General features: G+C 39.8%; 1 protein-coding gene across 6 annotated transcripts in view; it reads left to right on the top strand.

Annotated features, from left to right (window-relative positions):
- The window catches only part of ILDR1 (immunoglobulin like domain containing receptor 1), a 272,897-nt gene that overhangs the window by 119,065 nt on the left and 141,742 nt on the right, over positions 1-12,090 (top strand). The gene's annotated exons all lie outside the window — the stretch shown is intronic.

Consider the following 12,090-nt stretch of genomic DNA (forward strand, 5'->3'; position numbering starts at 1 on the left):
ATTTTTTGACTGCACTGCAAGGCATACAAGATCTTAGTTTTTCCACCAGGGACCAAACCCATGCCCTCTGCAGGGAAGTGTGGACTCTTAACCACTGTACCACCAGGGAAATCCCTTGACTGGAGTGTATTTATCTCTAAACTCATTAAGTTGTATACTTTAAATATGTATAGTACCTTGTATGTCAGTTGGGCTTCCCTGGTGGTGGTGCTGCTGTTGCTAAGTTGCTTCAGTCGTGTCCGACTCTGTGCGACCCCATAGATGGCAGCCCACCAGGCTCCCCCGTCCCTGGGATTCTCCAGGCAAGAACACTGGAGTGGGTTGTCATTTCCTTCTCCAATGCAGGAAAGTGAAAAGTGAAAGTGAAGTCGCTCAGTCGTGCCCGACTCGTAGCGACCCCATGGAGCGCAGCCCACCAGGCTCCTCCGTCCATGGGTTTTTCCAGGCAAGAATACTGGAGTGGGTTGCCATTGCCTTCTCCGCCTGGTGGTGCTAGTGGTAAAGAACCCGCCCGCCAATGAAAGTAGATGTAAGAGACGTGGATTTGATTCCTGAGTCGGGAAGATCCCCTGAAGGAGGGCATGGCAACCCACTCCAGTATTCTTGTCTGGAGAATCCCATGGACAGAGGAGCCTGGCAGGTTACAGTCCATAGGGTCGCACAGAGTTGGACACGACTGAAGTGACTTAGCACACATACATGCATGCAGTTTGTATGTCAATTATATCTCAATAAAATGGTTTTTAGAAAGAAAAGAAATTCTGAAGCATGTGCTTCAGATAGTCAGAAGATGATCCAATAGGGAAGGTCTCCAATATAAAAAGAAATAAAGGATGAGATTTCCCTGGCAGAAAATGTGGGAAAAATAAAAATCCCCAAATAAAATGATAAAGTGATATAAATGGAAATGTATCAATAATTACAATAAAGACAATAATAATTGATAAACTGAATTTATAAACTAAAAATAAATGTTTAGACACATCTAAAATATAAAGACACTGAGAGGTTAAAGGGCAGAAAAAGACACAGTATGCAGATACCAATCCAGAAAAGCTGGTATGTTAGTTAACATCACACAAAGAAGATTTAAAGGCAAAAAGAATTATTGCATGTAATGGGTATCAGTCCATAATAATAATAAAGGGTTTAGTTCATAGAAAGATACTACAATTTAATATTTATAATATTCCTAACTATACAGCCTCTAACTATACAAAGAAAAAACTGACAGAACTACAAGGAGAAATAGAAAAATGCACAATTATAGTGGGAGATTTTAAATTTCTCTTAGTAATTGATAGAACAATAATTCCCCCCAAAATTCAAGAAGGATTTAAATGATTTGACCACCATGATTAAGAGATTTTTACATAATGAACTTGTGTAGTACACTGTACCCTACAACTGAAGAAAGTACTTCCTTTTCAAGCCCAAACAGAACACATGAAAAAGTTTGACCACATACTAAGCCATAAAGGAGTCACAATAAAACCAAAGGTTGGAAATTATGCAGATCATGTTCTCTGACCATGGTATAATGAAGCTAAAATTGGTAAAAGCAAAAAGAAACAAAAAAACTAAAAAATCCCTAAATATTTAGATAAGAAACACATTTATAAATAACCCATGTGTCATATAAGAAATCACAATGGAATTTAGAAAATATTTTGAACTGAATAATAATGAAAATGCTTCATAGCATATTTAGGGGATACAATTAAGACAGATTTTAAAGGGAAATTTACAGCCTTAAGTAGATCAGAAAAGAAAAATGAAAAGATAATATATAGAATGGGAGAAAATAGTTGCAAACAATGTGACTGACAAAGGGTTAATATACAAAGTACACAAACAGCTCATATAATTCAATATAAAGAAAACTTCACTCAATCAAAAAAAATGGGCAGAAGATCTAAATATGCATCTATCCAAGAAAACATACAGATGGCCAACAGGCACACGAAAAGATGCTCAACATTGCTAATTATTAGAGAAGTGCAGATGAAAATCACCATTTTCATTTTTTTTGAATGTGAGGTATTGCCTCACACCTGACAGAATAGTTACAATCAAAAAGCCTATAAACAATAAATGCTGGAGAGGGTGTAGAGGAAAGAGAACCCTCCTACACTGTTGGTGGGTATGTAAATTGGTGCTGCCACAAGGAAAACTGGGGAGGTTCCTTAAAAAACTAAAACTAGAGCTACCATATGATCCAGAAAGCCCACTCCTGGGCATATGCCCAGAAAAGATGAAAACTCTAATTCAAAAAGACACACACACCCCAGTGTTCATAGCAGCACTACTTACAGCACTATTTACAATAGCCAAAGCATGGAAATAGCCCAAGTGCCCGTCAACAGACAACTGGTTTAAGAAAATATGATACATATATATATTCCAATATATATATACACAATGGAATATATATATAATGGAATATTAGGCATAGAAAAGAACGAAATATTTCCATTTGCTGCAACATGGATGGACCTAGAGAATATCATACTAAGTGAAGTAAGTCAGAGAAAACAAACATATGATATCACATACGTGGAACCTAAAATTTAATACAAGTGAATCTATATTTAAAATATAAACAGACTTACAGACATGGGAAACAAAAACAGATAAGCAACAAGGGTTTACTGTATAGCACAGGGAACTATATTCAGTATCTTGTAATAACCTACAATGGAAAACAACCTGAAAATATATACAACTGAATCACTTTGCTGTACACCTAAAATGAACACAATATTGTAAATCAACTATATGTCAATAAAAATAAATATTTAAAATATTTTTAAAAAGGATAAATGGATTCTCAAAATCATGCTGAGTGAAAGAATCCAATAACCAAGGAATACACAGTGTACAATTTTATTTATATAAAAGTATTGAAAATCAATCTGCTACCTATAAACTAATCTACAATAAAAAAAAGCAGATCAATAATTGTCTGGGATCAAAAGGGATCAAAAATGAATGGGATGAAAACTGGGATCAAAAGCCCACCATTCCCCCCAAAGGTAATTTTTACCCTACCTTTGTGATAAACCTTTTCTTTTTTGATTTGTGGTGTTACAGTCTATGCTTGCACTCTAACCAATATACTTTAATTTGCCCAAGACTCTAAATTTTATATAAATAGAATTAGATTGTATGGGTTTTTTTATATGTGACTAATTTCTTTCACACAATATTGTATTTCTGAGATTTATAGTGTGTGTGTATGCCTATAGCATCTTCCTTTTAGTGCTGCATGTTGTTCCATTGTATGAATTTTTATACAGGGTTGACTTCATAGGGCATGCAACCAGGGCAGTTACACAGGGCTCCTGATGGCAGCCTATCTCCTTGCCCCCAGGAATACTGTGTTCTATGAGCCATCTCTAGGGATCTCTGAGACAATTCCTGGCTACTGTTCCAAACTTGCTGCTCATTACGTTAACTATGACTATTACCTCTGACATTTAGGGGGGATTTCTTGGTAGCTCAGCTGGTAAAGAATCAGCCTGCAATGCAGGAGACACTGGTTCGATTCCTGGGTCGGGAAGATCCGCTGGAGGTTTAGGCTACCCACTCCAATATTCTTGGGCTTCCCTGGTGGCTTAGCTGGTAAAGAATCCACCTGCAATGCAAGAGGCCTGGGTTTGATCCCTGGGTTGGGGAGATCTCCTGGAGAAGGGAACGGCTACCCACTCCAGTATTCTGGCCTGGAGAATTCCATGGACTATATAGTCCATGGGGTCTCAAAGAATTGGACACGGCTGAGTGACTTTCACTTCATTTTACTTCTGATGTTTAAGTGCTGCCCCTGGTCTCTGGTATTCCAGAACTCTGTCGTCCCCATTGATACTGTGAAGCCCACTTCTGTAACACTGTCTTCTACTGTCAGTCCTGGCTGGTGGAAAATAGATACGATTAGACTTTTGATGTGTGTCCTTCTCTCACCAGCATGTTTCTTATCACCTTGGTGAATGAAGTTGTCTTCCAAGCCTTGCTGAGAAACACAGACAGTGATAGGTTGTCAGGTTTCTAAGCTGGCTCATTCTAGCATTCCAACTTCCCAAAGCTGTTTGAGACTTTCCTCCACAGTTTGCATCTCTACTTTATTTGCTAAGTACATGTCATGTTTTTTTCCTAATCTTCAAGTGTCATCCCACTGGTGTATTAAAACTGTCACTCAGGACCCTGTAATAGCCAGATGTTAAATCCCTGATTTAGATTTTTATTCTGCCTTCCGTGATCCAGCACCCCCAGGATCCACTCCCAGTTCCTGACAATACATGCTAGCCAGATATGACAGCTCTTTTGGAATATTTTATATTATCTAGCAAGCCTGGTATTCCCTCAGTCAGATTTTGCAGAGTCTTTGTCTGAACTATGTGTCTGGTGGCCAGATGGAGGTAGGAACAGTTCCTGGAGAGGATAAGGATTGCCTTGATGGTATGGTTGCCAGATTTAGCAAAAAAAAAAAAACCCAGGAGATTAGGATACTAAAAAAATTACTCATTGTTTATCTGAAATTCAAATTTAACTGCACATCTTGCACATTATCTGGCGACTCTATTGCCTCATTTGAGGTTTCTTTATATCCTTTCAGCTACAGAAGTTCTCTCTTCCAACAAGGGAGAGAGTTGGTCACTTCTTAGGCCCCGAGGTTTCAGGCGATTCAAAGCTCTCATTAAATCCTCAGGCTGATCTTCAGCTGTGCCTCCCCTCCAGCTCCAGGATATGAGGGTCTTTTTAAATGCTGTCAAGGAAATACTCTGACCCTTTCACTGCTTGAAGTTGTTGATTAATACAGCTGAGCTTGTGATTTTCTCTCTGCAAAGAATCAATAGTGATTACCAACAACCATCTTATTCCACTGCCCTTTCCTTATAGTTATTGTTGCTCCCATACCCCTCAATAGCCTGACACAGTAGTACCTGAATTTGTCAGCACATTAGAATTATCTGGGAGCTTCTAAAAATACTGGTGCCTGTGTCCTACCCCAAGAAACTGTGGTGTTGTCAGCCTTAGGTGTGATCTTCGTTAGGAAATTTTAAGAGATTGCCAGGTGACTTTAATGCTAGGACATTGCTCCAGTTACGACATCCCCTTGCACCTGTATCCCTTTATAGCTCACTACAGGTAAGTCTTAGTGATCTACTACCACCAGCATCCAGGCAGTCTCAAAATCTAGTCCTTATTGATATCCAGCTGGTGAGTAATCCAACTACAAAAATCTTACCCTTAGTGGCTCACCAGATGGTGCTAGTGGTAAAGATTCCTGCCAATGCAAGAGACATAAGTGACAAGGGTTTGATTCCTGGGTTGTGGAAGATCCCCTGGAGGAGAGCATGGCCACTTACTCCAGTATTCTTGCCTGGAGAATCCAGTGGACAGAAGAGTCTGGCAGGCTACAGTTCATGGGGTCGCAGAGAGTCGGACACGACTTAGTTACTTAGATCGCAAGCACACTACATCCTAGGACCCTTCCTGGTATCAACTATCTTTAGTAGAATTCCCTGAAGACAGAGAATCTTATCCAAGTAACTTTCCATGAATGCTCTCAGTAAAAGAGAGTGTGAGGAAGGCAGGAACAGGGCAGGGATGAAAATCAGCACGAATGTGGTTCTAGTGGGAGACTGGCTGTAGAATCTGACTCCATGGGGAGCTCTAGAGCAAAGTTCTACTGCAGAGTTAGCTCTATCTTGAGGCAAGGGGGCTGACCTTTTGTACCCCTACATGAGTTAATCATTGGCTAGATCTGCTCCCAGAAGGAATGGCAGAGGGCTGGAGTGTGGCTTCTTAGCCAGGGCAGGACTAGGATGAGGTGAGCCAAGTAAGGTTAGAGGGGTACCAAGATCTTAGTAATCAAGATGAATTATATTTTAATGCAATATTTTATCTTTTTAATTGGCATATAATTGCTTTACAATATTGTGTTAGTTTCTGCTGCACAACAAAGTGACTCAGCTTCATATTTACGTATATCCTCTGCCCCTTGAACCTTCCTCCAACTCCCCCCAATGTAATATTTTAAACAAATCAAAATTAACTCCCCCAAACTCACAATGAACACAGCTCGACTTTAAATAAAGAGAATTAGGGGAGGAGGTTCCTACTTGGCCAAGGGCAAGTCTCAGAGAGGGCATCTGTGGCTTGTTGTCAGTCAACATTCAGAGCTTCTGGGGGATCAGCACAGATAAAGGGGGACTGGACAAAGCACCAACAACATCCAGTACACTGCCTTTCCCCAATTCCATGTATTTAAGTTTAGGTTGACCCCATTCCCCTAGCATTTTGGGGAGGGAGGAGAGGAGAATAATACTTGGACCTGTTTCATAAGGTCAAAAATCCCTGGCCATGGTTAATTACTATTTTAGGGATGAACATGGGACCCAAACAAGCCCAATTAACTTCCTCTCAAGAATATTTCTGCTGGAGCTAACAGAAAAGATGCTTTGGACAGCATAAGTTAGAGTTGCTTATGGCCGTACTTCCCAGCTGCACTGAAGGAATCTGCCCGTAACAGGAGAAGAAACCAACATACAGAGAAATCTGGGCCAAAAATGAAGCTATGGAGACAAAGAGAGTGGCTTAAAAATATTGATTGTGCTGGACTCAGGTGAACCAAGCTTTATGATGTTTCAATTAGGAATATTTTTTATTTTATAGAACATAAAGTCTGACCTAAGGAATAAAACCAACCTGACGAATAAAGATGGGGTAGGAGAAGAGGAGGGGGAGAGAGACAGAGAAACATAGCTGGAGAGCCCAGGAACAGATTTGTTTCAGGTGTGGCGGGAACAGGGCCTGCATGTTATCACCAGGCTCTGCCTCCTAGATCTGCTCCTTAGGACTGGCTCCATTATCAGATTAAACGTGAATCAGACAATAATCTCAGGGACAGATACTTTGGTTTCCCCAAAATCTACTTACCTCTCTTCACAATAGTTCCGTGATTCTTGAATCAAACATCTGGATTCTCTCTTTCTTAAGCATGAAATACTCCCTAATATCACCAGTTCTTTCCCCTCCAAGTCTTTCCTGTTGATTACTTACATGCAAGTCTTAGCGTAGGACAATTTGGGTTTGAATGGCACCTCTTCAAGTCACCCCACTACAGTAACATACTTGCTTACTGTTCTGCAGCTCTCATAATTTTTTTCTTCTCTAAATTCTCATACACACATTCCTTTTGGTTCTCCTTTCTCTTCTTAAAATGAGTTCTTTAACTTCTACAAGATAATGCAGCTTTTCTTCTTCTTCCAAATGTAAGCTTTTTCTTAATAGGGTGGCTGGCATATAATGTGCTCAATAAATAGCTATTATGAACAACAAATTCTTACTGTATAGCACAGGAAACTATAATCAACATCCTGTGATAAGCCATAATGGAAAAGAATATGAAAAAGAATGTATATATGTATAACTGAGTTGCTTTGCTGTACAGCAGTAGTTAACACAACACTATATTAATAGTTCAGCTATGTCAATTAAGGGAAAATTAAAAAAATAAATAGCTATGAGGATGATGCTGACAATGGCAATGAGGCAGCATCGATCCCTTACACAGGGTTGAGAAGATTTGACGATTGTTTCCAATGCTAAACACCCTGATAGAAGATTGTCTTCATATCTTACCTGTATTTCCTGCTACAAACAAACCATTTCTATTAAGTTCTTAATATAAGCAATTACTCAGGGAGAATCAAAATTCTTAAAATTCTCATTGATCTGTCATCTTGTTTCTTTAAGTCTTGCTACAGTAATTTTTTTTTTTTTTTTCCAGCTGAAACTTTAAACCTCTAGGACATTCACACATGTTAATATGCATGGCTGATTTGGACACAGGAACAGGATTTATTTTTAATGTTAAAAAAGCATTCCTTCTTTTTCCTTTCTTTTTAAATTGATAATGAGGGTCTCAAGTAATACTCTGAGAATGTGACTCCAAGATAGTTGAACAAATAAATTAAAAACTAGAGGGAAAAAAGTATGAAAGAACTGATTTAATTGTTTGATTTAGCCTTTTATTTTTTTAAATGGAATGGGCTTGATGTTTTCCCATCAAGTGGACACAGCTCAACTGTTCTTGCAGAGGCTGTGAAGCCTGAAGCCTGAGGGTAAATATGTGATGTGTGCAGTTAAAAAGTGGCAGCTGGACTGGTGGAAACAGCATGTAGCTAGTTTTTGTTACCAGCCAGCACAGCAACCATACCCTGACCTGTTCTAATAATAAGCTTCAGGTATATGCTCTGGTTTGCAAATATGAATTTTAGAAAGAGTTTTAATTTTTCGGTAACCTGTGTTCCGGGAGCACAGAGCCCTGGCTTCCCGCTCTGTGTCTCTCGTCTCTCATGTATGAGGTTAACCTCTGCCCTAACCCCATGCTGGGTCGATGATACAGAAAAAAGATTTTTTTCACCTTGGTAACTAAATCAAAAACTGTGATTGATTAATCTGTTTTCAGTCTACTGGCTATGCCTGAATCATGTAGCTTTCCTAATATCTGATGTTAGGATTTCTTTCCTCTCATTATGATTTAGTGCAGAGAACTCCTGTGGTCCATCTCTCCTAAAGCAGCTCACTTAAGTTTTCATTTCCTGCATTTGCATCTGCTTCTGTGATGGAGTCTATTTGATCCTGCCTTTAGTCTGATGAGCATGAGCACTGGAATCTAGTCTGGAAATGTTAGGAGGCTTCTCCTAGTTCATCTTCTTAGCTAATTGTGTCAGTTTCCCTTTTTTTTCCCCCTGCACACCTCTCCCCCTACAAACCATCCTCTGCATAACTACCTTTTAAGACTAAGTCCTCCAAAATCTTAACAAGGAGCCCCTGACCCTTGAGAGATCCCTCTTTCCCTCTCAGCCCAACTGCTTAGAATCTTATATTTAGTAAGGACAGACCTCTGCCACCATGACAGAGAAGTAGATATTGTTGCATGTCTGGAAATAATCTTGACTAAAGGACATATAAAGTGTGTGTTAGAAAGATGTGTTTGGCCTCAGACGGTAAGGATTGAAAGTCCCTCGTGCATAACATGATTGCATGAATCATCTCAGTCCTGTGTTCAGATGCTGAGGGACAGACTTCTTCAAGTGAGGCTGATGTGGGAGGTATTGTAGGAGCATTTCTGGCTTTTAACAGGGTGTGAAGGGACTTCTGGGCTGAGTGTTATATGAAAGAACCCACACCCACCGCTATTACTTCATGATGGCTTCCTGTTCCCATTTCTCCCACTACTAATGCTCCCTCACCACCACCAGCTCCTCCTTCCCGTAACAAGACACCCAGGTGCTTGTTTGCTGAGGCTCCTTCCCAGACCTTTCCTTCCCTCCCCTTCCTCTCTTTTACCTCTTTAGCTGTATAATCCTTGTATCTTCTGGATTGCCCTTGATTCTATGAGGTAGGTAGGAGGGTGTCATTAACCCTATATTACACATAAGAAAATCTAGAATCAGAAGGATTAAGTAATTTGCCTAAGGTCACATGCCAACTAATAGCGGTGTCAGGTCTACTTGACCCAAAGTCCATGGTCTTAGTGCATTATACGCTGACAATGTCCATTTCCCAGATGGTCTAGCTAACAGGAAGTGCAGAAAGGCACAGTAAGGTGGAAAGTACCCTTGACTGAAGCTGGGCAACCTGACTTCTGGTCATAGCTCTTTTTAAACTTAAAGAGGAATCCCTCTCCTCTGCCCTCACTTGCCATAAAAAATGGAAGGGCTCTACTTGATGCTTTCTATGCTTCTTCCGTTTCTAATAGATTGTTAGGACTATTTAGTGACTCTTTACTCTGTATATTTAGGGAATCCATGGGTTCACAGCATTTAATCTCAGAAACAATGATTCATAATCAGATCATGGGAAGAGAAGCCACTTTGCCACATGTAGTATCAAGCTGGCACCACTGCCAGAGTGGAGAGCTACTTTATGAAATTAGCTCATGTGTATTTTTAAAAAGCATCTTTTCATGCTAAAAACACTCATAAGGCACTGAGCACTCTAATCTTTGTCCAGTTACACTTGTTTATAAAAAATACTTCATTGATCTTGTGTATTAATGTATATGAATGGGGAAACAACATAATTGATGCCAGATGAGGAGGCTGGGTACTAGTTTTCTCTGAAAGCATCGTTAGTAAACAGCCTTGATCCAAGACATAGCACCTATGGTTTCCCCAACTCTGTGATTCTGATTGAGACTCTACTTCGGGACACTATACACACTGAGATGTATTGTCCTTGTCCACTAAGGAAAATTTACTTATCACTATAATCTAAAGTGTAGATTAATAAGAAATAATGTGAAAAGTACAAAATCTTATATGCTTCTTCATTAGATGTGAAACCTACTGATTCTGATCTCTTTTGTTTCCTTCATTATCATGCCTTTTATCCTTCATGCTTGTTAATGCACTGTTAGCAGAAAAATATTTTCTTCAGAAAGTTATAAGGAACAGATAGATAACTGCCTACTTAATTAGAAACATTTCATTACATGCTGGCAAACTTAAAGTGTAGCAAACTTTAGAAATGTTGCTCTAAATGGACGTTTTTCCTTTTCTAGCCTAATTTAACCTTGTCACCACCCCTCTCATCTCTGAATGAATCTTCACTTTCCCATCTCTCCAGACCCTGCTTCCCAATTCCTGTGGTACACAGCCTCCATCTCTCATGAGGGCCAAGGACTATTTGATTTCTTTTAAGCCCTTCAATTATATGGTTTCATGAAATGAGAGGTTTTACTTTAGTTAATAAGGATCTCTATTAAAATTGAGGGGTAGATACAGAGTAGATACCACTACCTCCTGTGTAGAGTTCAGTACGTACTCTGTAATCCTGCTTCCTGGTGGCTGGGAGGAGCTGGTTCAGTATGAATGCTCTGAATTAATGGGTTCTGAAGGCTGAGATGGTTGGGGGGATGATTGTCCTGGGTGGCCAGAGGCAGCTGTTTTAAGGGAGTGAATCCAAGTCATTCTTAGAGTGGGAAACTAAAGTTCTAACTTGGGAGGTGGAGCTGATCGTCAGATCTAAGTTGTATGGCAAGAACAGGAGGTGATTAGGTGGCTGCAAGCTAAGATGTTTGAGGAGAATTTGGCACATAGAGCATGAATTTGCCCAGACCAAGAAGTTTAGGAGTAGGGCTATGCAAAAGAACACTTGCTTATTTAGTGGTTTAAGTTCCCCTTGGGAAATCTGGAGCTGCTCAATATACTGGCTAGCGGCCAGAGCTGTGCTTGGTGGGGAAAGGAAGTCTTGGGACAGGAATGAATTATTGCTGGAATGAGTATTCTTGGATCACAAGATATTGTGTTAATTGTGTGCAGCCTGGGTAGTGGTAAGGTATGTGGCCCAACAGAAGAAGTAGTATTTGAGCCAAGCTCTAATGATGAACAAGAGTCTAATAAGCAGAGGGAGATGTGGAGAAATATTCCAGAGACACAGAGTAGCACAGGTGAAAACAACCAATATAATACAAGCTATATTTTGGAAACTATTAGTAGCTAAATATGGCAGCATCATAGATATTCCAATAATGAGAAGAGGGGAAAAGTAAAGTTGGTAAAGAATTGAATTAGTTTCGAGTCACATTGCTGATGACTTTGGATTTTAGGCTGAAGGCAGTCAATGGTAAAGTCCTTGAAAATTTTGAATTGTGGAGTTCCAAGTAAGAGGGTAGATTAAATACACACATCTAATAACATTACCTCCTGAAATTGCACTAAAACTAAAGAAAAAAATTTATTTTAAATTTCTTTTTAAAAATTTATATTTATTTATTTTGACTGCACTGCATCTTTGTTGCTGTGCATGGGCTTTCTCTAGTTGTAGCGAACAGGGGCTACTGTAGTTGTGGTGAGCGGGCTTCTCATTGTGGTGGCTTCTCTTGTTGCAGAGCACAGGCTCTAGAGTGTAGGCTCAGTAGCTGGGGCTCCTGGGCTCTAGAGCACAGGTTCAATAGTTTTGGTGCACAGATTCAGTTGCCCTGTGGCATGTGGGATTTTCCCAGACCAGGGATCGAACCCATGTCCCTTGCATTAGCAGGTGGAATTTTAACCTTTGGACCACCAGGGAAGTCTCTGT

Source organism: Giraffa tippelskirchi, chromosome 2 (assembly GCF_054371585.1).
Source record: "Giraffa tippelskirchi isolate mGirTip1 chromosome 2, T2T-mGirTip1v1.2.pri, whole genome shotgun sequence".
Taxonomy (NCBI): domain Eukaryota; kingdom Metazoa; phylum Chordata; class Mammalia; order Artiodactyla; family Giraffidae; genus Giraffa; species Giraffa tippelskirchi.